Here is a 23,973-nt window from a genome sequence, read left to right as displayed (position 1 = left end):
GGTTTAAAATGCAATAGTCACAACTGGTTCAGAGCATAGTTAGATTGTTGAACAAAGGTTTAAGGAACACTATAGTGTCAGTTAAGGTCCCTGATCCACTTTACCCATGGTTAAAAATGTGAGCTTACTCACTTTTTTTTCCCAACCCTGCATGGGTGAGTCACGGTTGGCTCCACCCATGCCCCACCCCCTTGGCTGAGATCATAAAACTTGATAATCTCAGAAAATCCAATGCTTAGCCGTAGGAAAGCATAGGGATGTTGCCACACATGCGCGGCATATCGCTGCGCCATTCATTATCTCCTCAATGCAACTAATGCATCAATGCACCTCCATGAGGAACGTTCAGCGTCTTCATGCGGAGTGTGGAGATTCTGAACATCAGTGCTCCACACTGCGGCCATCTGAGTGATTGCCACTGAGGGTGTCTCTAGGCAGCAATGTAAACACTGCCTTTTCTAAGCTGTAGATGTTTAGATGACTATAGCATCCCTTTCACTATTATAAATAATAGTCTTAATGGGCTTTAAAATGTTTTTTTACCCAATTCTGCAGAGGCACAGGAAGGTCTATTAACATCCACAATTGCTTTTGTGGGGGACTGTGGGATCATGGTTCCTGAAATTAAACCACACTACAAGGCTCTATTGATGGAGGAAAATAGGCTTTGAGTCAGCTATGCAAACTTTTGTCACAGCAGATATAACAGTAGTGTATACTGGGGTCTTAAAACCTGACATTACCTCTAAGGATATTTACCGCAATTCTTGGTATTTTTACTGTAATCTTAGTATTTCACAGTGAATGGCAGATTCTTGTGGTATCCATCAGTTTTTTAACAAACCTCCCAAAAGATACAGATCTGGTGGGACAGTCCTGATTCACCATCTGAGTTTTTATCTATTATTCCCAGAAGATGGAAGTCCTCATGTAATTGCGTGTATTGTAATTGCAGTGCCCCCAGGGCCCACCCAATTCTGTTCCCATACCTCCTAATGATTCTGTTCCCAAACCTCCCAGTGCTTGGAGGTGCGCTGGTAGGCTTGCTAGGCTTCATATGAAGATGGATCACATGAGCGCCAGGCTGGCATGCTCCTTTTTTGTATATGCTTGTCTCTTGTCACCAGTGGTGCATATTAAGTCACTGGCACAACCTCTCTCTATCCCAGACTCCCCATCCATCCTAAAAACATACCTCCAAATGCTAGGAGTTAGTCTGCAAATATATATAATTATACTGTAGCCCTCTAAAGATTGTTTTTCATTAAGGGTTATAGTTGTAATCCCTTCTTAAACACAGGTGATTGCATGAAGGACATCTAAAATTCCTAAGACATTGTGCTTTCTATGAAATATAGTAAAATCTTACCTTTATTCCAGTCTGCTGGTGCTGGCTCGGCCCATGATCTGCCTCCTTGGCTGAAATCATCAGAAGAGATTCATAGGAAAACATTGGATTGGCTGAAATGATCAATTCTGATGATCTCAATAAAGGAGGTGGGCTGGGGAGCAGTACCAAATAGCACCGTTGCCAATCATCATCTCTTCATAGAGATGCATTGTATCAATGAATCTCCATGAGTAAAGTTTAGTGTCTACATACAGAGGGCGGAGACACTGAAAGTCAGTGCTGCACACTATGCAGCACTGCCGCAGGAAGCACCTCTAGTAGCACCTTTAGGCTGCACTGTTAACACTGCCTTTTCTCTGAAAAGGCAGTGTTTACTGCAAAAGCCTGCAGGGACATACTATACTCACCAGAACAATTACACATAAGGTGTAGTTGTTCTGGTGACTATATTGTCACTTTAAGCTACATGATTGTCATAGTTAAACAGTATCTGCAGAAAATATACATTTTAAATGATTAAAACTTTGAAGGGTAATTGGGACGGGCCTTAGGAAAATTCTCAGGCATGCATATAATAGGTTACTTAACAAGTTAAGTAAATGGAAAAGTGGCCTTACTGGTAAATCTTATGTGTTATATGCATGCATGATTTGGCAGCTCAATTGTTTTCTGAAGATTTTTAAAAATATAATTTTTAACCCCGTCACTAGAAAATTGCATATACATATTTTTACCTTTATGGAAAACAAAATTCAGTTTATAAAGGCTTCCATTTTTTTAAAAAATGTGGCCTACATTTGAAGTTCAGGGTGGTGACAAAGATATTTAGATATTTCCCTGATGATATTTATTTTGGTTTATACTTGGCAGCAAGGGCAGGGTTCTCTTCCTTCTCCCCACACAGTGAGTAAATTTGAATTAGAAACGTTGTTCATTCATTATCACAATCGGGTAGTGGGGTATTTATAAGGCGTCAATTAGATGGTGTTATAGCATCTTGCAAATCCCTGTACAATTCAATAGTTTAGTAGTGTAACGACTGTACTGTATATGGTAATTATGCCCACATACATAACATTTTTATATATTCTTTTGCCATTTTTGTAAAGCTGCATTGTTATAAAAGGCACCCAGTTTTTTTATTTTTTATTTTTAATTCTTTATTTTTGACTGACAGGATATCACATAAATCATAGTGTCCAAAAAAAGTTAAATATAGCAATAACCACTAACAGGAACATTAGTACAAATTTCGAGAACCAACATCGTAGCAAACAAAGTGTTAATTTAGCACCTAGCTTTAAAGAGAAACCGTAGGCACTTTAACAACTTTATTTTTATTGAAGTTGTTATAGTGCCTGCAGTCCTGCCCCCCCTTTCCTACCACCCAAAACACTTTAGTTCACTAGTTAGAGGACTTGGAAGCGCAGCTTCAGGCCACGTCTGCAAGCCCTCTGGGTATGAGATCTGGGAATCTTAATTGCCGGTTCTCATACCGTAACATTCTGTGACGTCACCCGCGCATGTCAGCCATAGAGAAATTAGCTGTGCATCTTATATTCATATACATGATACTGTAACATTTTTGAAATGTTTACAATTTGCAATCTCCACACTATTTATTGCTGTCACACAGACAGCCACTAGGCGTTTGGACTAAAAAAGATTTACATAAATGATTGCATCTATTTAACATCTGATGGTAGCATGCAAAGGAGTATGTTCAATGCTTCTCTATGAGCACTGAACTAAAGTCGTACATCTCGATGACCTTTCAGGAGGGGAGGGTCCTACTCATGTGGCACTGGAATAAGGATATGTTTTATGACTTTGTGTTTTTTTCTTAAATATAGTATTCTAAAAAATAAGGAACACCTATAATTAAATATAAGGTAACTCTCGGTGGACATTTCAGGGATTGTGCATATATGTAATTGTTGGTATTGATTTTGCTATGTTATATTGTAGTTATAATGTTTATTTGTCCTTTAACTGGTCTAATTAAACCATAAGTTAATGTTGCTTGCTCATGTCATAAAGTCAGGGTGGTGTTTGTTCTTATCATATGACATTGGTTATAAAATACTATCAGGGCTAGTCACTAAAATGAGAATTTAAAGTAAATTACAAATTCAAGGTCAAATAATTGACCTGGAATCATTCAAGACAGATATGAATACACTTTGAATTCTCACGTTTGTGAATAACCCTGTATATCACTGCCATGGATGTCTTCTCTCCTCTCGACACGTTCTAATACCTCTTCTCTTAGTTCTTTACATAACTATATGTTCAATATATATATATATATATATATATATATATATATCCAATCTTCATTTATTGACCACGAATGACTTGACACACTTTCTTTGTACGTAGAACATATGATTGTGTCTTCCAGATAAAAAAATATTATACATTAACATCTCACATTCGTGAGAGCTTCCAGCTGTGATATTGAGAGGTAGGAGCAATGTACATATACAATATACAAAGTATCTGCTGTTTACAAGCCGCTAATGAGGGTCCCTATTCACAGAGTGCCTCCCTTGCCAATTAAAAAATGTCTCATAAGACCTTCCATTAGGTCGGTGGTTTGCTGTATGAATCCCCATTAAAACAGAAATGCATTTTTGCTAAATCACTCTGGTGTTTTAATGTGGATATATAACCTTGAGATAAGTGACTTGTCTTCCATTAACATGATCCTATGACATCACTCTCTCTCTCTCTCTTTCTCTCAAAGCTTTATATCTAGAGCTGCATTAGTGCGATATCCGTCTCTATCACTAATGCACGGACGTCAGTAATGCAATGGTTGTGACATATGGTGCAATCTTCCCATTACAGAGAAGTCTCCATGAATTCCCCCCTTGCCGTGTGCCGTGACCTTTGTTTAACATGACCCTCATTACAAGTATTGATTGTGTTAATCTACCTTGTGTTTTCTGGCTCACGATCTTTGCGCAGTTAAAGCAGAGAAAACTTGCTTCCCAGCAAAATGACTTTGTATTACATCTTACTGTGAACTGAGTGTTACCAACTCATCTAATGTTGTGTACGGATTTCTGGCAAGGGCTTTATAGTATTGTCTGCCGTTCACTCCTAATGACCCTGTAACTCAAAATCCAACATCAAATAGGTCAGCATTTACAATCCATTCTTTCTCTTAAAAATACATGAATCACTAAATTGGTTTCTTAGTATTTAACTCAAACACAACAGCCTCTCCCATCTACAATTGTACAATCAGTTTGTTTTTTTTCACCTGCACATCTGACTTCTCTTTGCTGACTCATATGGAATGAAAAGTGTCACCTAGCGGTATAAAATTAATTTATTGCTGGAGGGAAATCAATTAATCAGTGACAGCTTTTTCTATTGAATCGCCTATGTGATTAACTGATCTTCCTCCGGCAATAGATTCATTCTGCACAGAGAAAAAAATAAGTCAAATGGCCAGTTTGGCAGCCCTAAACCCATCTTTGGTTTTCCACAATTTTTTCATGTGCCATCATTTGGCTTTCGGTTTAAAGGAACACTGTCAACATTTTTTATCTTTATGAAAAATACCAAATTATTTGCAATTTTTCCTCTCTTTGCTTATGTTGTAATTTGTACATATATGTAGATGCCTCTTTTTAGTGCATCTACTGGTTTATCCTTGTTTCACAGGGGCAGCCATCTTTAAAGGGACATTCCAAGCACCATAGTTATAGTTGTTTTGCGGTCTGCTGGCTGCCACTTCTCACCTCCACTAACTCAATAAGAGATACAATTAAAATATTGTGTGTGTAAAAGCAGTGTTTAGAAACGATTTGAAAATTCCATCTGAAAACTATGTGCTTATAGCTGCTACCATACTGTATGTGTAACTCTCCAAAAAAACACGCAAACACGTAAAAGATCAATAAACAATACAGAGCGCTGTATAACCTTTAAACTGTAATACTCATGGGTATTGCACTTTACAGGTTATACAGCAACAGGAGAGATTGAAGCTCCTGCATAGGAGCTTTTGTTACCTCTCCTGAGCTAAGCCCTGGAGTGCAGGGCTAGCTTATGGGCTAAGAATGTCAGCTAAATGCTTTCAGTCAAAGAACCGCCAGGCTTAGCTCATACAGAGGGCTTCCAGCTCTCTGTCAGCTATAGTGGAGGCAGGGAGCAGAGCTTAGCAAAGTCCAGGTGACAAGTCACACCATGCTTTGCCTAATGGGGTAGGGCAGGGCCAGATTTGCCATAAGGCCACCGAGGCCATGGTCCTGGGGTGGCAGGCAAGCAAGGGGCTACATGACCGCTGTGAAGATGAAAGATCTCCTTCACTAGCAAGCCGATTCTCCTGTCGTGGGGCCAAGGAAGCCGGTATGGCTGACCCTCAAATTGTATCACAGCGTTTCTGCATTTTACAGCGGCAACACTTTGGTACAACCCCCCGGCGCCGTCTGGAAGGAGCTGTCTGCACCCACCAAACCATCATGGACCAGGTTCCCCCTCCCTGGCCTAGGTAAGCAACAGGGAGAGGGGAACTTTTTTTTTAAGCAGCTCCTCAGCTCCATGTGCCCCACAGTACAATCCAAGTCCTTTAATTACAGGCCCCCATCCTTCCAGTAGAGCCATTATCGCCCCTCTCCCACACTACAGTCCCTTTCCCCGCCCACCCTCTTCCCACGCCACAATTGCCATGCGCGCATTAGACCTCCCCATACGAAATCATTATTTAATGCTTTCCTTGGGGGGGGGGGGGGGGGGGGAATGTGACGTTGGAGGTCCTCGTGTAGAGCTTGAGGATGTCCAGCGTCAGATAACGGAATCGTTTGGATTCCGGAAGCGTCCCCCACTGAGGGCAGACTTAGAGCTGCAATGTTAACATTACAGCACTAAGTGCAATAGGGACACTGCACCTAGACCATTTCAATTAGCTGAAGTAGTCTGGGGGCTTACAGTGTCCCTTTTACCCCCACAACAGCCTGGGAGGGCACCAGGACAATCCTATCAGCATTACCATTACAGCATAGTGGTCATGATGCTTGGAGTGTTCCTTTAAGTCATCTTAGGATAGAAGCACAGTTTATCCTGCTGCAGAGCATGAGAAAAAAAGACTGAAAACTGCTCTGAGCACATTTTTTACATTCCGAGTGCTTAAACATGAGGTCAGGATTCATGATCACACTCTAGCTAATTACTGTATGGCCTTTGGTTGGATAGAGGCATTTCTAACCAAAGAAAACTTAAAGATGGCTGTCCACACAGAACGAGGTTAAGCAGGAAAATGCACTAAAAAGATGTGTTTACATATTTGTATGCATGATAAAATAATACACTGAGAAGCTTATATATATATTAAATTTTTTTTTGTCCTGGCTAGTTACCACTAAGGTATTTTGCTTATTATTAAAAACGTAAATTGAACCGGACCTACATATAACAAATATTCTGCCCCAAAAAATAAGAGCATAAAAAACAGAATAGAAACTTCACAGGTAATGGGAGATGAAAAAACCTCTACTTACCCAATCATAGAAGAAACGCCAGGCGGGGAGACACAGGACCCCAGAAAGCAAATCACAAAAGGAAAAAAACGCCACAACAAGCGCTCACTAATATCCAAGCGTAAGTTTGGATATTGGATAGAAGAAAATAAAAGGAAAGCTTACTTACATGTTTTGGACCACTGGGCTATTAGACATAGGAATGTCTTAGGACCTGGAGGTCCAAAACGCGTAAGGAAGTGTTTCATTTTTGTCTTTTTGTTCCCGGTGTTTGACTTTGTGGCCAATAAACTTCAGCTTAGATGTTAGTGATTGCTTGCTGTGATGTATTTTCCTTTATTTTCTTTTTGTGATATTTTGCTTTATTACATGCCACTGGATGTGTGTTAATCTCCAATCATGCTCCCTGCAGAGTTAATTACTAACTACTGTAATCTGCATAGGAAATAAAATATTTTCCTTTATTCAGACCAAGTATTTCCCTTTGAAAGTGTGCTCTCCATGCCCAGATGATTAATAATAATAATAATAATATATGTCTTATTCATTCTGTCATTAATGTGCAAAATGATTTCCATTTAAGGTAGACCAGTGTTGCTATATATATATATATGATTGTCTCTTAAGTTTCCGTATCTTGCAAAAAGAACATTGTGCCCTTTGTAGAGTGTAACATATCAGCTATATGTTGTGTTAGCCAACCTGCTAGTTAGAGGGGATCTGTCACTTTTTAATATTCCATAACGATATCTTCAGGAGCTGAAGTGGATCTGCAAAACAAAGATGTTGGTGGCCGTGAGGGACAGCTTGTTATAAGTAAAACTTACCATCAACCACACACTGCAAAATAGGCAAAGACCCCGAAAAGTTAGAGATCCGCTTTTTAAAAGTCCCAGAATTAATGGGGCTTTCCTGAATTTGGGTCTCAATCCATAATTTGGTGGTGTTGTACTTCTGGGGATTACTGAAGAAACTTCCCAATAATTGAGGTGCATCATTAGATGCGTGCTTGAAATGCTCAAACTGTACCTAGGTGTTCACTCTGTAAAAGAGTGTATTAACGGTGATGTGTGCATGGGCAACCCTAATTGCGGGTGAATTGACACTTTGTCAGTAATGGCACATTCGCTACGGAATTTTATGGCGCTATATAAATAATAACAATAATTCTAATTGGTAACTGAAAGATCCTTTTACTTGTTTTTTTTATTTTAAAAAACAACTTTTTTTACGGCATATTTGAATTTGTATGAATGCAAGGCTTGCAGGCACACACTGGCATTCAATGCAAATTCAAAATATCCCACAATCCGTCTGATGCTCTGCCCATAACTATATGTGCATACACAGAGAATGGTGGAAAGATGAAGTCGGGAGAGTATGTATGCACAGAGCACCGAGGTTAGCTGTGTGTTTTTTGCTTACCATCTTCACACCTAATGACAGCATAAACTTGAACATTGAAAGAGGACTGTAAAACTACAGAAGCAACTTTTAATAAAGAACGTGTTCTGTGGCTGATGCCTGTTATTCATTCTTATTTGCCACCTTGCTAGACCACAATCCATATACGCAATTTTCCTGTTGTCTAAAGTTTGGTAGAATAAAAAAGTATGTATTTTTAAATAGACATGGTCACTTTTGGAGTCTGACTTCCTTTGCTGTGCTATAGTTACACATCTCAACTCTTTTTAGAGAACCAGCGTCACCCTCTATAAATATACCCAGTCTATCAGGGACAAAATGTAATTTTACCAGTAGGTGTTTGTTTTTTTGTTTTTTACTGTTGTGTGCACACCCAAGTTGTGTGACTGTACAAATCTGCAAATAGTTGCTTAAAAGTTTCCAAAAATACCTATTGTATTGGGTTTAGGTTTATCTCCATTTTAACTGCCAACACCTCGGCACTGCGCAAATAGTTATTTTTGAATCATTTTTTTTTTTAATATAATCAAAAATTTGTTTCAATTTTGATTTACATCATAAGCAACAATGTCAATGCACGACTAGCGTTTTCTGTCAAATCGGTGGTATCCCAGCTATGATGCTGCAGACGTAAACATGCATCTGTATGTACACATGTCAACACGCCAGGAATGCCCAGTCTCCGTGGTAATAGGCAAAGTCAGACGCCCCCTGCCCCAACCCCTAAATAAGGCAGGTAAAGTTAGTATAATGAATTTTGCAGGCCTAAAAACATTCATATTTAACAATTGTGTATGTATAAATGTATCTATATTTGTGCATATTTCTGCTCTCTTTGTAATGTATTGTGTTTAAATCTGTGAGTATAGTGTGTGTATTCAACTCTGTAAATGCATGCGGGGTTAAAGATAATGTTGTGTCCGTGGATTCATATGTTACCGCCCGTACCAGTATTTTTTTTTACTTATCTCCGCTGCACAAGTGGCAGTTCCTCGTTAAAGTATAGTAAAGCGATAACTGCATTTCTATGCAAGCATGTGCAATAAAAATGTCAATTTCAAGCAAAATAAATCCCCTTTCACAAATTCCCTAAGTATCACCTCTCCGCTGTCTAATGGACAGACATGGATGTTTACTGCCTCATATGCATTGAATTGTAGTTTAAAGCGGGAGTGAGTGTTTCTCTTAGAGAAGCATTGGTTTCAACCGGTGACTGCCGCACCTGTGCCACGCAGGGCCGGATTAACATAGGGGCTGATAGAGCTGCAGCTCCAGGCCCATGGAATAGGCCCACTGATAAAAAAAAAAACTTTTACTTTTTTTTTTTTTACACACACACTACTGTTAGGTTTCCACCTGACTTTTATTTTATTAGCACAGCCAGTATTTGAGGCTGCCTGGCCGGTGCCGATATTGCAGTTATACTGGCAATACAAATGCTGGTATTTTTCTCAGTATAAACAGAGATTACAATGCAATACCAGCACTGGCCAATATGGGTCACTGTGTGTGGAGAGAGGCTGGGATAGGAAGTTCCAGCATATCCCTCCCTGCCTATCTCTACTCACAGATCCGCAGGGGAGCAGCTACAGAGAGTCCAGACAGCAACTCCCACCCTGCAGAGACAGCCTACAGCCCAGGGAAGTGAGGGATGGGGGGAAAGACTGCAAGGAGACATATGGGGACTCTGAGACACTAAGGGACATTGGGAGACATTATGACAGGCACTTGGGGACACTGGGAGACATGGGGACACTGAGATACTAAGGGACATTGGGAGACATTATGACACAGACACTTGGGGACACAGAGACACATGGGGACACAGTGTCCCCATGTCACACAGTGTCCCCATGTCTCCCAGTTTTACCTAGTCTCCCAGTGTCTCAGTGTCCCCATGTCTCCTAGTGCCCCAAGTGTCTCACAGTGCCCAAAGTGTCTCAATGTCCCCATGTCTCCCGCCAGTGTCCCTAGTGTCTGTGGCCCTGGTGTCTCAGTGCCCCCATGTCTCCCAGTGCCCCCATGCCTCAAAGTCCCAATGTCTCCCAGCCAGTGTCTCTAGTGTCTGTGTCCCTGGTGTCTGTGTCCCCATGTCTTCAAGTGTCCCCTATTTTCCCAGTGTCCCTATGTGTCCCAGCCAGTGTCCCCTAGTTTACCAGTGTCCCTAGTGTCTCAGTGTCCCCAGGTCTCCCCATGTTCCTAGTGTCCTAGTGAGACATGGGGACATATACACTGGGAGACATAGGGACACTGGGACAGTGGGAGACTTGAGACACTGGGAGCAATCCATCTATACAGCAGAATCAAATCAAGTAGTTTTTGTAGTGATTTTACAGCATTTTCTCTTATGTCACTCCTTGTGATTTACATCATGTGATGTCATCCATACATAATTAATTATGCAAATTAGTAAGGCCAGTATGTTTTTCCAAGAAGGGTGGCAACCTAACTACTTTTCACATACTCTTGTTTAAGTATGGAAAATTAAGAGGGATGTATGGGAACAGAACTTGTGTGGACTGGCACAAGTTCTGACAATAAAATTAGTTTAGGTAATGTTGACTTTGGTCTCTCTAACACGGTGGCATGTTCACTTTCTTCTACACTCACTCCATACAGCTTTTCTCAGTCCCAGACTGTATACCAAGAGCTTCTGCCTGCTAGTAATAAGGTAAGGAGACAAGTGGACATGTGAGTGCTAGGGGACAGTCCTTAGAAAGCGTTAAGCGAGCGCATCATTAGACGCATTTATGCCAAGCCCAGGGTGCTGTCTGCATAGTATGCCCTAAGTTGGCCAGCTTGTATGATTGGCAGGCAGCCTGACATTCATGCCATTCATGCCAGGCTGGCCTTCCAATTCATTGGGCAGCCATGCCCTCTTTTTGGGCATGTTCGCCCCTTTTGGCAGTTTACGTGATTTGTGTCAGTGGCCCACCCTTTTACCTTGCCCATTGACTTCCTGCTTGACTGGACACTGCTGTTAGGGGTTATGGATTTACTTGAAAGATGAAAACATAAATTAGACAGAGATTAGCATAGAGTATGTGTTTTCTTATAGCTGCTGTTTTCTTTCCCTCAAGCACCATCTCCATCAGATACATGACGCTTGGAAGTGTTCGTGTTTTTGGTCGATTGATTCTGTAATTAGGCCCATCATAATTGTCAGCACCAGGCCCACTGGGCTCTTAATCTGGCCCTGGTGCCACGTGTCGCAATGCTTCTCTATGAAAAGCATCTAATTGGACCCAAGTCATCAGTAAATGACCTCACAGAAGGAGGAGCAGAGCAGCAGTGAGGAGACTCTTCCTTGCAAGTTTGAGATTAATATTTATTTTTCACCCTCTCAACCCTGAAATGGGGGAAGGAGGCGGTTCTCTAAACAAAATAAGGAGCACATTGAATTAAAAAATATATAAATATATTTTTTTAATTGAAGCGTTCAAGTCAAGGTCAGAAACAGGGCTTCTGCAATTACATATTATAAAGTGCACCATTCAACTTTCTTGTTCTTTTTTTTTTAATTTCATTTTTAGCAAAAATGGAGGCCCATGTGACATGACCGCTAACATTTTAAAACCGTAACAATATATATATTTTAAAAATAAAGCTAATTATTGCTTACTCTGAAGTCATTGACAAAAACACTGTTTTTGCCGCTGCCATCAGCACTGCTATATTCTCATGCATGTTTGAGGTTAAAAAATGACCGCTGTGGCAGACCGTGTGAGATGGCTGATGTCAATTATGTGTGAATGTACGTAGAATTCACACAAAAAATTCAAGTGGGAATCATGTGAAATGCTAGTGATGTATAATGTATAAAGTTATACAATAAAAGAAACACCACAAGAATTTTACATTTTTCTCAATGAAGTGGTCTGGGTGCCATGTCTCTGTAGTTTTAACCCTGCAATGTAAAACATTGCCATTCTGCAGAACTGCCATTTTCAAATGCCTCCATTTAAATGCCTCTAGTGACTATCCCTCTGTAACGGATCGCCTGGCACCCCGACTTGGTACCTCCATTAATGGATGCTCCTAGTGCTTCCTGAGGACTCCAAGCACTCTGGCAGACACCACAATCACCGAACCGATGCAGCATATGAACCTTCTCAAGCATAGGAATGCTGTAGACCATTGAATAGGAACCATACGAATAGGCTTGTACTCCTAGCAGTCAACTGGAACAGCATGCCATAAATCCTTCCCCCCAATAATGAGACGACACATCACTTTGAGGGTAAAACAGGAACTCTGGACTGGCTCATCCAGCCCGGCTTTTATTACAATAATACACATACAGTCCACACCCAGGGGGAGGCATAAAATATCCAATCACATACATGGTTCAGCCCACACAGCCCCTCCCCTCAGATAACATTAAACCCAATTATCCGGTACACCTTTTCAGCCAAGTTCTGGATGTACCCCAAAACCCGGGGGTACACCTTTAAATCCAGCATCGCTGGATAGCCCTTATTCAGGGGGACAACATATTCAAAATTCAAGTAATTCGGATGAATGGTTCGTGAGATATGGGGTTCCAAAGATTTGACCGACCGCATGGGTAAAGTATCCGAAAACAGTTCCATGCATTTTGGCCCTGCGGTCGGTCACAAACAAGGGAATGAAAACAGACGAATTGCCTGTGTTATAGAGCCTGGAGAGGGTTTGAATGAATTCCCTTGTTTGTGGGGTTCTTTCTACCGAACGGCGGGTCATTCGGTAGTTTCTATACGAATTTCTGGAAGTATGGAGGTCTCAGCGGTGTTTGCCTAGTCAAGTGTCCGATTTTAGTTCCAGACACTCGACGGCAAAACACCGCTGTTCGGTAGTTTAAGATGGCCGCCGCCACGTGTTTGTTTCCCGAATGGCGGCCACCCAGAGGACAAAGAACACATTACACTGATTGCCAATTACCCGTTTGCAACATTGTTGCAACCTGTAATTGGAGGCACACTTATTCCTGGGTGGTCTGGTTGTTCGGTAGTTTCACTCAATATAATGAATGGAGTGATTCTACCGAACAATCAGTTGAATGCTGCATACATATCCCAGGTTAAACTCAACACATAAATACATATGTAATATTAAAGGCAGTATACTGGAATATGCTCCACAGTCTTAAAGGGACAGTAGTCCCAAAAGTCCCAATATGTCCATCGCTGATTTTAAAGGGCCAGTAGCAGCAATATAAAGTACAATATGCCCCAAATAACCCAGGGGCCATAGTCAGCAGGTAGGAGGCTAGCAAACAGGCTTCTCCAGGGCCCAGTGGCGAGGTTGGTTTCGCCACATTTCTCCCCTTTTCCAAACAGACTAACAGGGTACCTGACCTCTTGCCGGTCAGTGCCCTTGTTAGTCCAGCAGCCCACCCACAAAACAGAAACAGCAGTACAGCCCACCCACAATAAATGGTTACTACACCTGAGTAAGAGAAAAACTTGTCCAGGTCCAGGTGCCTCACCATGGCTGTGTGGGGGACTGGTAGGCTGTTTTGGTGGGTTGCTGAGTGGGCAGAGCCCAGCGGTACTCTGCCCTGGTGCCAGCACTACCCCGGGAGTAGTCTGGTTGGAGCCTTGCTGGAGACCGACTGTCTCCCCTTTAGATGCACAGCTCTGCTGCTGGAGACCGACTGTCTCCCCTTTAGATGCACCGCTCTGCTGCCAGAGGGGGAGACCGACTGTCTCCCCTTTGGATACATAGCTCCGCTGTTGGAGGGGGAGACCGACTGTCTCCCCTTTGGCTAAGCAGCCTTGTTGCTGGGGGACAGGACTGACTGTCCTTACACCCTGTGCTGTAGGTGCAGAGACCACGGTCCCATCTGCACAGTTGTGGGGCTTACAGTCTCCCCCTGGTACATTAAGCTGCCGCTGGGGAGAGGTGGTAACCAGCTCCTCTCCCATTAGAACACTCTGCCGCTGGGGAGAGGAGGTAACAATCTCCTCTCCCATGCCTACTTTCAGTCTTTGTGGAGGGAGATCGACTGCCTCTCCTCCCAATTCAGTGTCCTGTTGCTGGGGAATAGAGACTGGGCTCTCTATTCCCAAAAAATCACGCTGCTGCTGGGGGGTAGGACCAACTACCTCTGCCCCTTGTAACTCAGCCTGCCGCCGGGGAGGGAGGACGCTGCTCTCCTCTCCCTGCACTTCACACTGCCTTCCCGGCATATCACTCTGCTGCTGGGGGTTAGGACCAACTACCTCTGCCCCCTGTAACTCAGCCTGCCGCTGGGGAATGGGGACTGGGCTCCCAATTCCCTGCAATTCACACTGCCGCTGGGGAATGGAGACTGGGCTCCCAATTCCCAACAAATCACACTGCCGCTGGGGAGTGGAGACTGGGCTCCCAATTCCCAATAAATCATGCTGCTGCTGGGGGGTAGGACCCACTACCTCTGGCCCCTGTAACTCGGGCGCAGAGACCACGGTCCCATCTGCACTGGTGTGGGGCTTACTGTCTCCCCTTGGTGTGCTAAGCTGCCGCTGGGGAGAGGTGGTAACCAGCTCCTCTCCCATTAGAACACTCTGCCCATTGATGATCCGCCGCTTGGGAGAGGTGGTAACAATCTCCTCTCCCATTAGAACACTCTGCCCATTGATGATCTGCCGCTGGGGAGAGGAGGTAACAATCTCCTCTCCCATGCCTACTTTCAGTCTTTGTGGAGGGAGACCGACTGTCTCTCCTCCCAATTCAGTGTCCTGCTGCTGGGGAATAGAGACTGGGCTCTCTATTCCCAAAAAATCACGCTGCTGCTGGGGGGTAGGACCAACTACCTCTGCCCCCTGTAACTCAGCCTTCCGCTGGGGAGGGAGGACGCTGCTCTCCTCTCCCTGCACTTCACACTGCCTTCCCGGCATATCACTCTGCTGCTGGGGGGTAGGACCAACTACCTCTGCCCCCTGTAACTCAGCCTGCCGCTGGGGAATGGAGACTGGGCTCCCAATTCCCTGCAATTCACATTGCCGCTGGGGAATGGAGACTGGGCTCCCAATTCCCAACAAATCACACTGCCGCTGGGGAGGGAGGACGGCCCCTTCAGCTCCCTGTAACTTGGGCGCAGAGACCACGGTCCCATCTGCGCTGGTGTGGGGCTTACTGTCTCCCCTTGGTGCACTAAGCTGCCGCTGGGGAGAGGGGGTAACAAACTCCTCTCCCTTACACACTTTCAGCAGCTGGGGAGCAGGGCTGACCCTCTGTACTCCCTGTAGGCAGGGCGCAGAGACCACGGTCCCATCTGCGCTGGTGAGGGGTTTACTGTCTCCCCTTGGTGGGTTAGGTTGTCGGTGGGGAGAGGGGGTAACAAACTCCTCTCCCTTACACACCTTCAGCCGCTGGGGAGAGGGGATAACAGGTTCCTCTCCCTGAACCGTAGACTGCCGCTGGGGAGGAAGGACGACCCCTTCAGCTCTCTTTTTGTCTAAATCTGCTAGGCGCTGCAGGAAATCTGCCGTTGATTCCCTTATGAACTGCACAATTTTCTCAGAGGGGTTGGGTCCAAAGAAAGCCAGCCGTATGGCAATCTCTCTGTCCAACCGCTCCTGAGTGTAGCCAGGCGCCATGCTTGCTCTGCTGCAGTTGCTTCTTTTGTGGATAGGGACGCTGTACGGGTACTAGCGTTGTCCTCCCTTTGTAATCCAAATGAACTGTGTCTCCGAGCTGCTTTACCTCACACTAGGACGCCATCCCACCGCTTGCCACCAATGTAACGGATCGCCTGGCACCCCGACTTGGTACCTCCATTAATGGATGCTCCTAGTGCTTCCTGAGGACTCCAAGCACTCTGGCAGACACCACAATCACCGAACCGATGCAGCATATGAACCTTCTCAAGCATAGGAATGCTGTAGACCATTGAATAGGAACCATACGAATAGGCTTGTACTCCTAGCAGTCAACTGGAACAGCATGCCATAAATCCTTCCCCCCAATAATGAGACGACACATCACTTTGAGGATAAAACAGGAACTCTGGACTGGCTCATCCAGCCCGGCTTTTATTACAATAATACACATACAGTCCACACCCAGGGGGAGGCATAAAATATCCAATCACATACATGGTTCAGCCCACACAGCCCCTCCCCTCAGATAACATTAAACCCAATTATCCGGTACACCTTTTCAGCCAAGTTCTGGATGTACTCCAAAACCCGGGGGTACACCTTTAAATCCAGCATCGCTGGATAGCCCTTATTCAGGGGGACAACATATTCAAAATTCAAGTAATTCGGATGAACGGTTCGTGAGATATGGGGTTCCAAAGATTTGACCGACCGCATGGGTAAAGTATCCAAAAACAGTTCCATGCATTTTGGCCCTGCGGTCGGTCACAAACAAGGGAATGAAAACAGACGAATTGCCTGTGTTATAGAGCCTGGAGAGGGTTTGAATGAATTCCCTTGTTTGTGGGGTTCTTTCTAAAACACCGCTGTTCGGTAGTTTAAGATGGCCGCCGCCACGTGTTTGTTTCCCGAATGGCGGCCACCCAGAGGACAAAGAACACATTACACTGATTGCCAATTACCCGTTTGCAACATTGTTGCAACCTGTAATTGGAGGCACACTTATTCCTGGGTGGTCTGGTTGTTCGGTAGTTTCACTCAATATAATGAATGGAGTGATTCTACCGAACAATCAGTTGAATGCTGCATACATATCCCAGGTTAAACTCAACACATAAATACATATGTAATATTAAAGGCAGTATACTGGAATATGCTCCACAGTCTTAAAGGGACAGTAGTCCCAAAAGTCCCAATATGTCCATCGCTGATTTTAAAGGGCCAGTAGCAGCAATATAAAGTACAATATGCCCCAAATAACCCAGGGGCCATAGTCAGCAGGTAGGAGGCTAGCAAACAGGCTTCTCCAGGGCCCAGTGGCGAGGTTGGTTTCGCCACACCCTCTGACAGACACTAGAGGCACTTCCTTTAAAACAGCAGAGTGAATCTTGGCATTTCAGTCAGATAGCTTCATATAGACTGCCTGATTGGCCCAGCACAGTAGACTCCCAAAACATTGGATTGGCTGAGAGAGTGATTAGGGCACTACAGCTTTTGGAATACACATTTGTATTTCTAACACTATAGTGTTCCTTTAAGTAAGCTAATCGGCCAGTTAATAGCTGCTACTATAAAACTGCATGACAATTTCATTCATGTTGATTTCAAGAATGCAACCACTCGTTTGAGGCCATGTGAGATAAAATAATAAACTTGTGCCTTTGGCATAATATGTACACGTTTAGGATTTTAGGGAAATTTCTGTGCATTGAAATGTACCTCTTAATATATTTACTTTGTTATCATATGGTCTGAAATGTTGTCATTTGCATGAATGGTTTTGGCCTGAAACATACCAAACTAATATTTAGATTCCCTAACTGTGCTTTGTGTAAGCATTCTATTATTATTTTATTGGCATAATGTACCTTATAGTCTCGAGCTTTAAATTGCCACATATTATTCCTTCACTGTTTACACTTACGATTTTTTTTTTTTTTTTATTTGTGGTCGGATAGAGTAAGCCGAGTTGTAGTAATGGTGGTGTACGTCGGTTGTGGTGTGCCGGAACCGACGTTCCGGTAGGCCTGTAAAAGAGGGCCCACCAAGATGAATGGCTTTATAAAGTTTTGGGTTTAGGTTGGGTGGGCTGAACCAGGCAGTCTCAGCCCGAGGAAGGGGAGGTCTATATGTATAGGCTGGGTAACTACTCCCACAACTACAGGCTTTGCCTACCGGCTCAGCCTTCTAATTTTTTTCAGTTTTTATTAGTCAAAAATGTCCCCTCCCACAGTATATGTTTTTCCATTAACCTCCATTAATATCTGTTTGGCCCTTGATCAATAAAAAATATTTGCATCAACACATTATTTCAACTGTGCAATACAATTACAATAATGGTTTATTGGCATTACTAATAAGTATTGCCATTTCCTAAAAGTTCATTTGTACATTTTACATTCTTACATTTTCTTTACCTCATTTGCCAGTCAGAAATGGAAAAAAAGAGGGTTTTATGCACTAAACCAAATATTTTACAGAATTGACATGAGCTGGAATTTTTTTTTACAAATTGGTGTTTATCTTGTTGAACCTCCACAGTTCCCAGTTCAGAGACTAAACAAAATTAGGCTTTGATTTAATATTTTTGGATAAACCTCTAAAATATATATTTTTTAAATATTAAAATATCAAAAATATTTAATTTATAAAAAACATATAAATATATAAATATATATAAAGGACTTAGTGTGTACACGCTGTATGCCCTCTTAATGTTGGGTTCACTTTTATTTGCATTATTTGGTTGCCATAGATGGTAACACAACAGTGCATAGGAATATAGTATTGTGGACTACTCGCAGGAATAGCAACCTTCGGCATTCCAGATTTTGTGTACTACGTTTCCCTTGATGCTTTGCCTGCAAAATGGCACTAGGAGCATTATGGGAGATGTAGTCCACAGCATCTTGAGTGCTGAAGGTTGCCTACCCCTAGCTGTCTGATCACATGTCAGTAGAAAAGGGTTGCATTTTCCCAACAGTAGTGTCTGTTCTGTATTGTGACATAAAGAGTCATTCTCTAAAGTGTGAGCTGTCTGGATCACAAAGTGAATTTCAAATTATAGACCAACATAGCCTAACTGAAAAGACTGCTGACTTTTCAATTCCATTATTAAGTCCTAAAACACAATTCACACTTTAGTGAATAACCTTGTTAGTTCTCTGAGACTGTAATAATGTCATGTCATGTTATATAGTTATTATCATGTTTACCACAGGTATAAATCGATGGCTACTGTTTGAGCATTTCTTTTAATGTGCATTCTTACAGAATTTTCATGTATTTCATGGGATTGTAAGGTTTTCTTCAGAATTCTACCTTAAAGGAACACTATAGTCTTAAACTAGCCTGGTGATCAGGCCCCTCTCTGTGGAGTCAAAAGATGAGTTTACTTATCATTTCTCCATCGCCGCACCTGGCCCCCGCTCGCATAGCTGAGATTATATTGATAAACTCAACCAAATCCAAGGCTTTCCCATTGTATCAATGCATCTCTATGGAGAGTGTTCAGAGTCTCTGCTGAACGTCAGTGCTGCACCTCTAGTGGCCATCTGAGTGACTGGCACTAGAGATGTTACTAGGCAGAAATGTAAACACTGCCTTTTCTCTGAAAAGGCAGCATTTACAGTGCTAACACATCAAGGACAGGCTATAAACACTAGAACCACTATATTAAGCTGTAATAGTTTTAGTGACTGTATTGTCCCTTTAATGTGAGAATGTTGATTTTTCTCATCCTTAGCATTTCCCAACATCTGTCCCTCTTTCCCCGCCCTAAATTTTATTTATGTTTCCAGGGGACAGATTACTTAGCCTCAGGAAAACATTATTTACTCAATTGCCCAACTGGGTATACTTGATTTTTCAAAGTGCAACTGCAGCCAAAATACAAATTGCTCTGGTAATGACAGTGCTAGCTTTAGATGTAATAGACTCTGAACACCTGTTTAATGATCACTGTAAACACCTAATTACTGTATATATGTTTTAATAGTATGAGTAATATGTAGATATACTTTAATGTGATTGAGTTGTGCTTCTCAAGCCAGTACTTTCACACCAGTCATTTTGAACTCCTGGGTTTCCCTACTATTTCGGTGGAACAGTTGAAACAGTTACATCGTATCCATCATTCCCGTCCCCTCTTCATACAAATGCACACACATGTTTTTTTAATGCAGTGGAATATCCTTTCTCTGTGCATTGGAGATGCCCTTTGATAAGGGGAAATGTCTAATTAAGGCGTTTTGAAAAATGTATTTGAATGCTAATTATATTACAATTAAAGAATGGGTCACTGAGTTAATTTTTCAATTGAAGAATGGTTCACTGAGTTGATTTTAAAGTTATTGATTGGGTCACCATACGCCAAACATGTGTAATGTTAAGTAATTTGAGAATGTGTCAAAAGAGTTTAAAGCGGTTCTGTCATCTTCTGGGGTCTTTCTATACTGGAGTGATGGTGACATCACCACTCGTTGTGCCGTGACTACAGGAGAAGGTAGGTTGTACTTACCTGAAGCTGTACACCACCATGTCCATCTGGGGGACGCTCTCCGGCTCCAGGCAGTACATCTCCCAGGAACCCACGTCAGTGATGTGAGCGAGTAGAACAATGATGTCTATGTAGGATCTTTATAGACAATGCCATTTTCTTCAAAGCTAGCACTAGTGATGGCTGGTGGCATTAACAAAACTTGACAACAATAGCTTTCTCCTTGTCAAGTTTTGGCAAGCAGAGGGAAACTGCATAAAGCAAAATAGTCCCTGCTTTGTCTTATAACGTCTTTTTGACTGTGTTGGATTTTAAGTGCAAGTCCAACACAGATTTTATCTTTATGAAATATTCGTTATTTTGAAAGGGTGACAGAGCCGCTTTAAGAACCACTGTTTTAGACCATCAATGGTCTAAGGTTGACAGGCTTTCTTTTTCAGAGTATTAACTCTACTTATGAGATAAAATCTTTGAAATCTATAAAATACCCAGACTGACTTTGTAGTTTCATGGAAATTCCAAAGGAATCTCTTGGTATCATAAGGTAAAATAGGGACTATGTATTATGGGCAACGGCTAGGTTGATAAAAGTCTTCAAAAAGTGGAGCTTTTGCTGTCAGGTTTTGCCAATTATGGATGGTTGAGGAAAAGGCATTTCTCACAAATTGCATAAGAAGTTGTATGAATTATCTCGAGGTCTTGCAGTATCTTCCACATACTTTTGCCCACCTGTATGAGTAGAACAGTGACATGGGCTCCTGGGGAACTAAGCTCAAGGAACTGAAGATGAGTCGCAACTGAAATAGAGCAGTGCTTAAAAGGGAGAGCTTCACATAACTTTCCTTAGTGTGCTTCTCCCTCCGTCCACCACATTCAAAGCAGGCATATCACCTTCAGGGGTCCTTGGAAAAATGCAAAAACCCCGAAACTGACAGAGCTGCCTTAATCCAGACCAGTTCATGAAGAGCAACAGGTCATGAAATTAAATAACTTCTATTTTTACTCAGGAAAGCTGGAACGTTTGAAGGGAATTGAAGCAAGTTTGATGTTTACAGGCATCCATAAATTGTGTAATTCCTATTTTTTTAGTTTTCCTATTTTACAGTGCTAATTTGTAACTTTTACATTGAGTGTTGGATTGCATTATTTCAGACAAATATGCATTTCTAACTCTATGTGCCCTAGTCATCGTTTGGGTGACCAGGTCAGCGCTGCTAGATTTAAAATATGTATTTTACTTACCTTTCTTCCCTTGCAGCTCTGGTCTTGTCACCTATTTGTCTGAGATCAACGAGGGAGGCTAGTGCGCATGCGCGGCAAAACACCATGCTCACCAATCAGATGGTCTCTCTGAGATCATCTTATTAAAATAGCTGTTTTATTCTGCTATTTCATGGAAGCGCCTGTAGTGGCTGCCTTATTGACCATCTCTCTTTAATACGAGGCCAACATTTCCTAAAATGGATTTGTTTTCTAACGCAATGTTACCGTCGATTTCACACAGTCAATATAGAACTCTCACTAAGCAACATTTTAAAGACTTTATGACTTGAAAATGGGACATTACATTGTTTTTGCAGCACTGTGCAGAAAGGGGTTGTCTTATTCAGCACCTTTTATGTAGAAATGGGAAGTAAAGGTAACATATATATTTGGATAATATCAGTGTTAGTTCAGGATCTTAAAGGGGGATATATTAACAAATGATATTGTTGTTATGTATTTTTATATGTATGGTATAGCTGAAATTGTGTGTAATTCAATTTTGTGTCTATAAGCTCCCATCCTCAGCAATAAGACATTGGGCATACTCTTATTTATGGAAAATACATTCTCTTTATTTTTCATTAGTTTATCACTGAACAATGAAAACATTTTTTTTTTTTTAATCCAGAGAGATAGTAGAAATACAGTCACTCAATTGGTGTATTCAACATAATACTTTTAAATCTTGCTGATGTCACTCCAAACAAATCTAGCCATTATCCACTAAGTATGCATTTAAATAGAGTTTTCCACAACATTATATTTCACTAGGTCAGTAGTTTCTATGGGTTATATGTCTCTTCTTCTCTCCTTTATCAATCAGTTCTTCGGCATATAGTCTATGCCAATGAATTGATTGACAGGTGGGAGAAATTCCTATTCTGAATATATGTATTTCTCCCAATCTATACATTTGCCAGCAAAACTGCTAGCACAATGTTTACATGGAATTTGAGGCCTTTAAAAAAGATCAAGACTACCTTTTGGCATGACAGGTTCCCTTTTTGACATTTTTAAACACTCCAGAATTCATAACCACTGCAGCCTGAGCTCTCGGCGAATATGCTCTCAGCCAATTATGCAGTGGTTATGGTGCATGAAGGCCCCTGGAGCCATCCGATGACAAGTCATGGACAATTTGAGAGTTATCTGTGTCCCTGCCTGCTTTTGTGATGTACCTTATAAGTTTCCCTTAGTACAGCACCAGGCGAATTCTGGAACCATAACCACTTCAACCTGTTGCAGCAGTTATCGTGCCTACACAGCCCCTTTAAATTGTTATTCCAAGCATCATAACCAATATGGCTAGCTGCAGTGGTTATGATGCCAGGAGTCTCCTGACCTGATTACCTGGTTATGACTATTAAATGATTTGACCTCTTATCTGGGTCCCCACCAGGCTCCTTATCTCCTGTCCTGCTACGTGACGAGCTCTCAGCTTCTGCAGAGGTGCAGAAACTGGAACCTGACGCAGTCGTCATTCATTGGCTTAGTGTTAGCTGACTGTTCTCAGCCAATGAATGGAATTCTGCACAAAATAAATTTGATGACGTCACCCCTGTCATGCTGCCATAGGTGATGCTACATCTCAGGCAGCAGAGGGGTTACTCTCTGTATCTACAGCGTTCCAAAGTGAAATGCTGCACATACAGGCTCCAGGCACCATAACCACTTCAAATCACTGAAGTGGATACGGCACTTGGAGTAACCCTTTAAGGTAATCAGTGCGATTCTGGTTGCAAATCTAAGGATCTTGGTAAGACATGCATATTGAATTTGCCAAGCTGTCACAGCATGGATTTATGTTCTTAAATGGAAAGGCAACTGAAAATGTCAGAGTTTGGGGAAAAGTCTATCTACGTGAGTAAGAGGCTTTTTCGTTGAACGATTTGTCATTTTATCTCTGATTAGTGATTGGTGTATTTCTGTCACGTGATCCTGATGCTATTTTTAGTTTTATATTTGCACAGATTATATTCATACACTAGCTAGAACGGTACAGAATTTTACTGATTTTTTAGAGAAGGCTCTTTAAGGCCCTTTATCCATTTGTGTTTTAAATTATTCTTCCAGATGTGCTTAGTGACGCATTATCCCTCCTACATCTTCTCTGAGATTCCTCTAGTCTCTCTAATGCTCCATGGATTAGATAATATTTAAGAGAGTGAATTATATTAGATGTAGATATAAAATCCAACATTTTTTTCAGTGAAAAATATATACAGCACAATATAAAGACAAGCTTTGCTTGTACTGTTATATATTTGGAAGAAAATTTGATATTTGTGTTTTTTTATCAAGCAGAAACTGCATTAAAGGGACAGTTTAGGCACTATAACAACTTCATTTAAATTAAGGTGTTATGGTATCAGAATA

General features: G+C 42.0%; 2 protein-coding genes across 8 annotated transcripts in view; one reads left to right on the top strand and one right to left on the bottom strand.

Moving 5' to 3' along the window:
• SGK2 (serum/glucocorticoid regulated kinase 2) overlaps positions 1–23,973 on the bottom strand; it is a 538,190-nt gene that overhangs the window by 368,258 nt on the left and 145,959 nt on the right. The gene's annotated exons all lie outside the window — the stretch shown is intronic.
• EPB41L1 (erythrocyte membrane protein band 4.1 like 1) overlaps positions 1–23,973 on the top strand; it is a 182,480-nt gene that overhangs the window by 57,876 nt on the left and 100,631 nt on the right. The window lies entirely within an intron of this gene.

This window comes from Pelobates fuscus, chromosome 5, assembly GCF_036172605.1.
Source record: "Pelobates fuscus isolate aPelFus1 chromosome 5, aPelFus1.pri, whole genome shotgun sequence".
NCBI classification, from domain to species: domain Eukaryota; kingdom Metazoa; phylum Chordata; class Amphibia; order Anura; family Pelobatidae; genus Pelobates; species Pelobates fuscus.
Note: the sequence above shows the minus strand (reverse complement) of the source record. Positions and strands in the feature narration are given on the sequence as shown.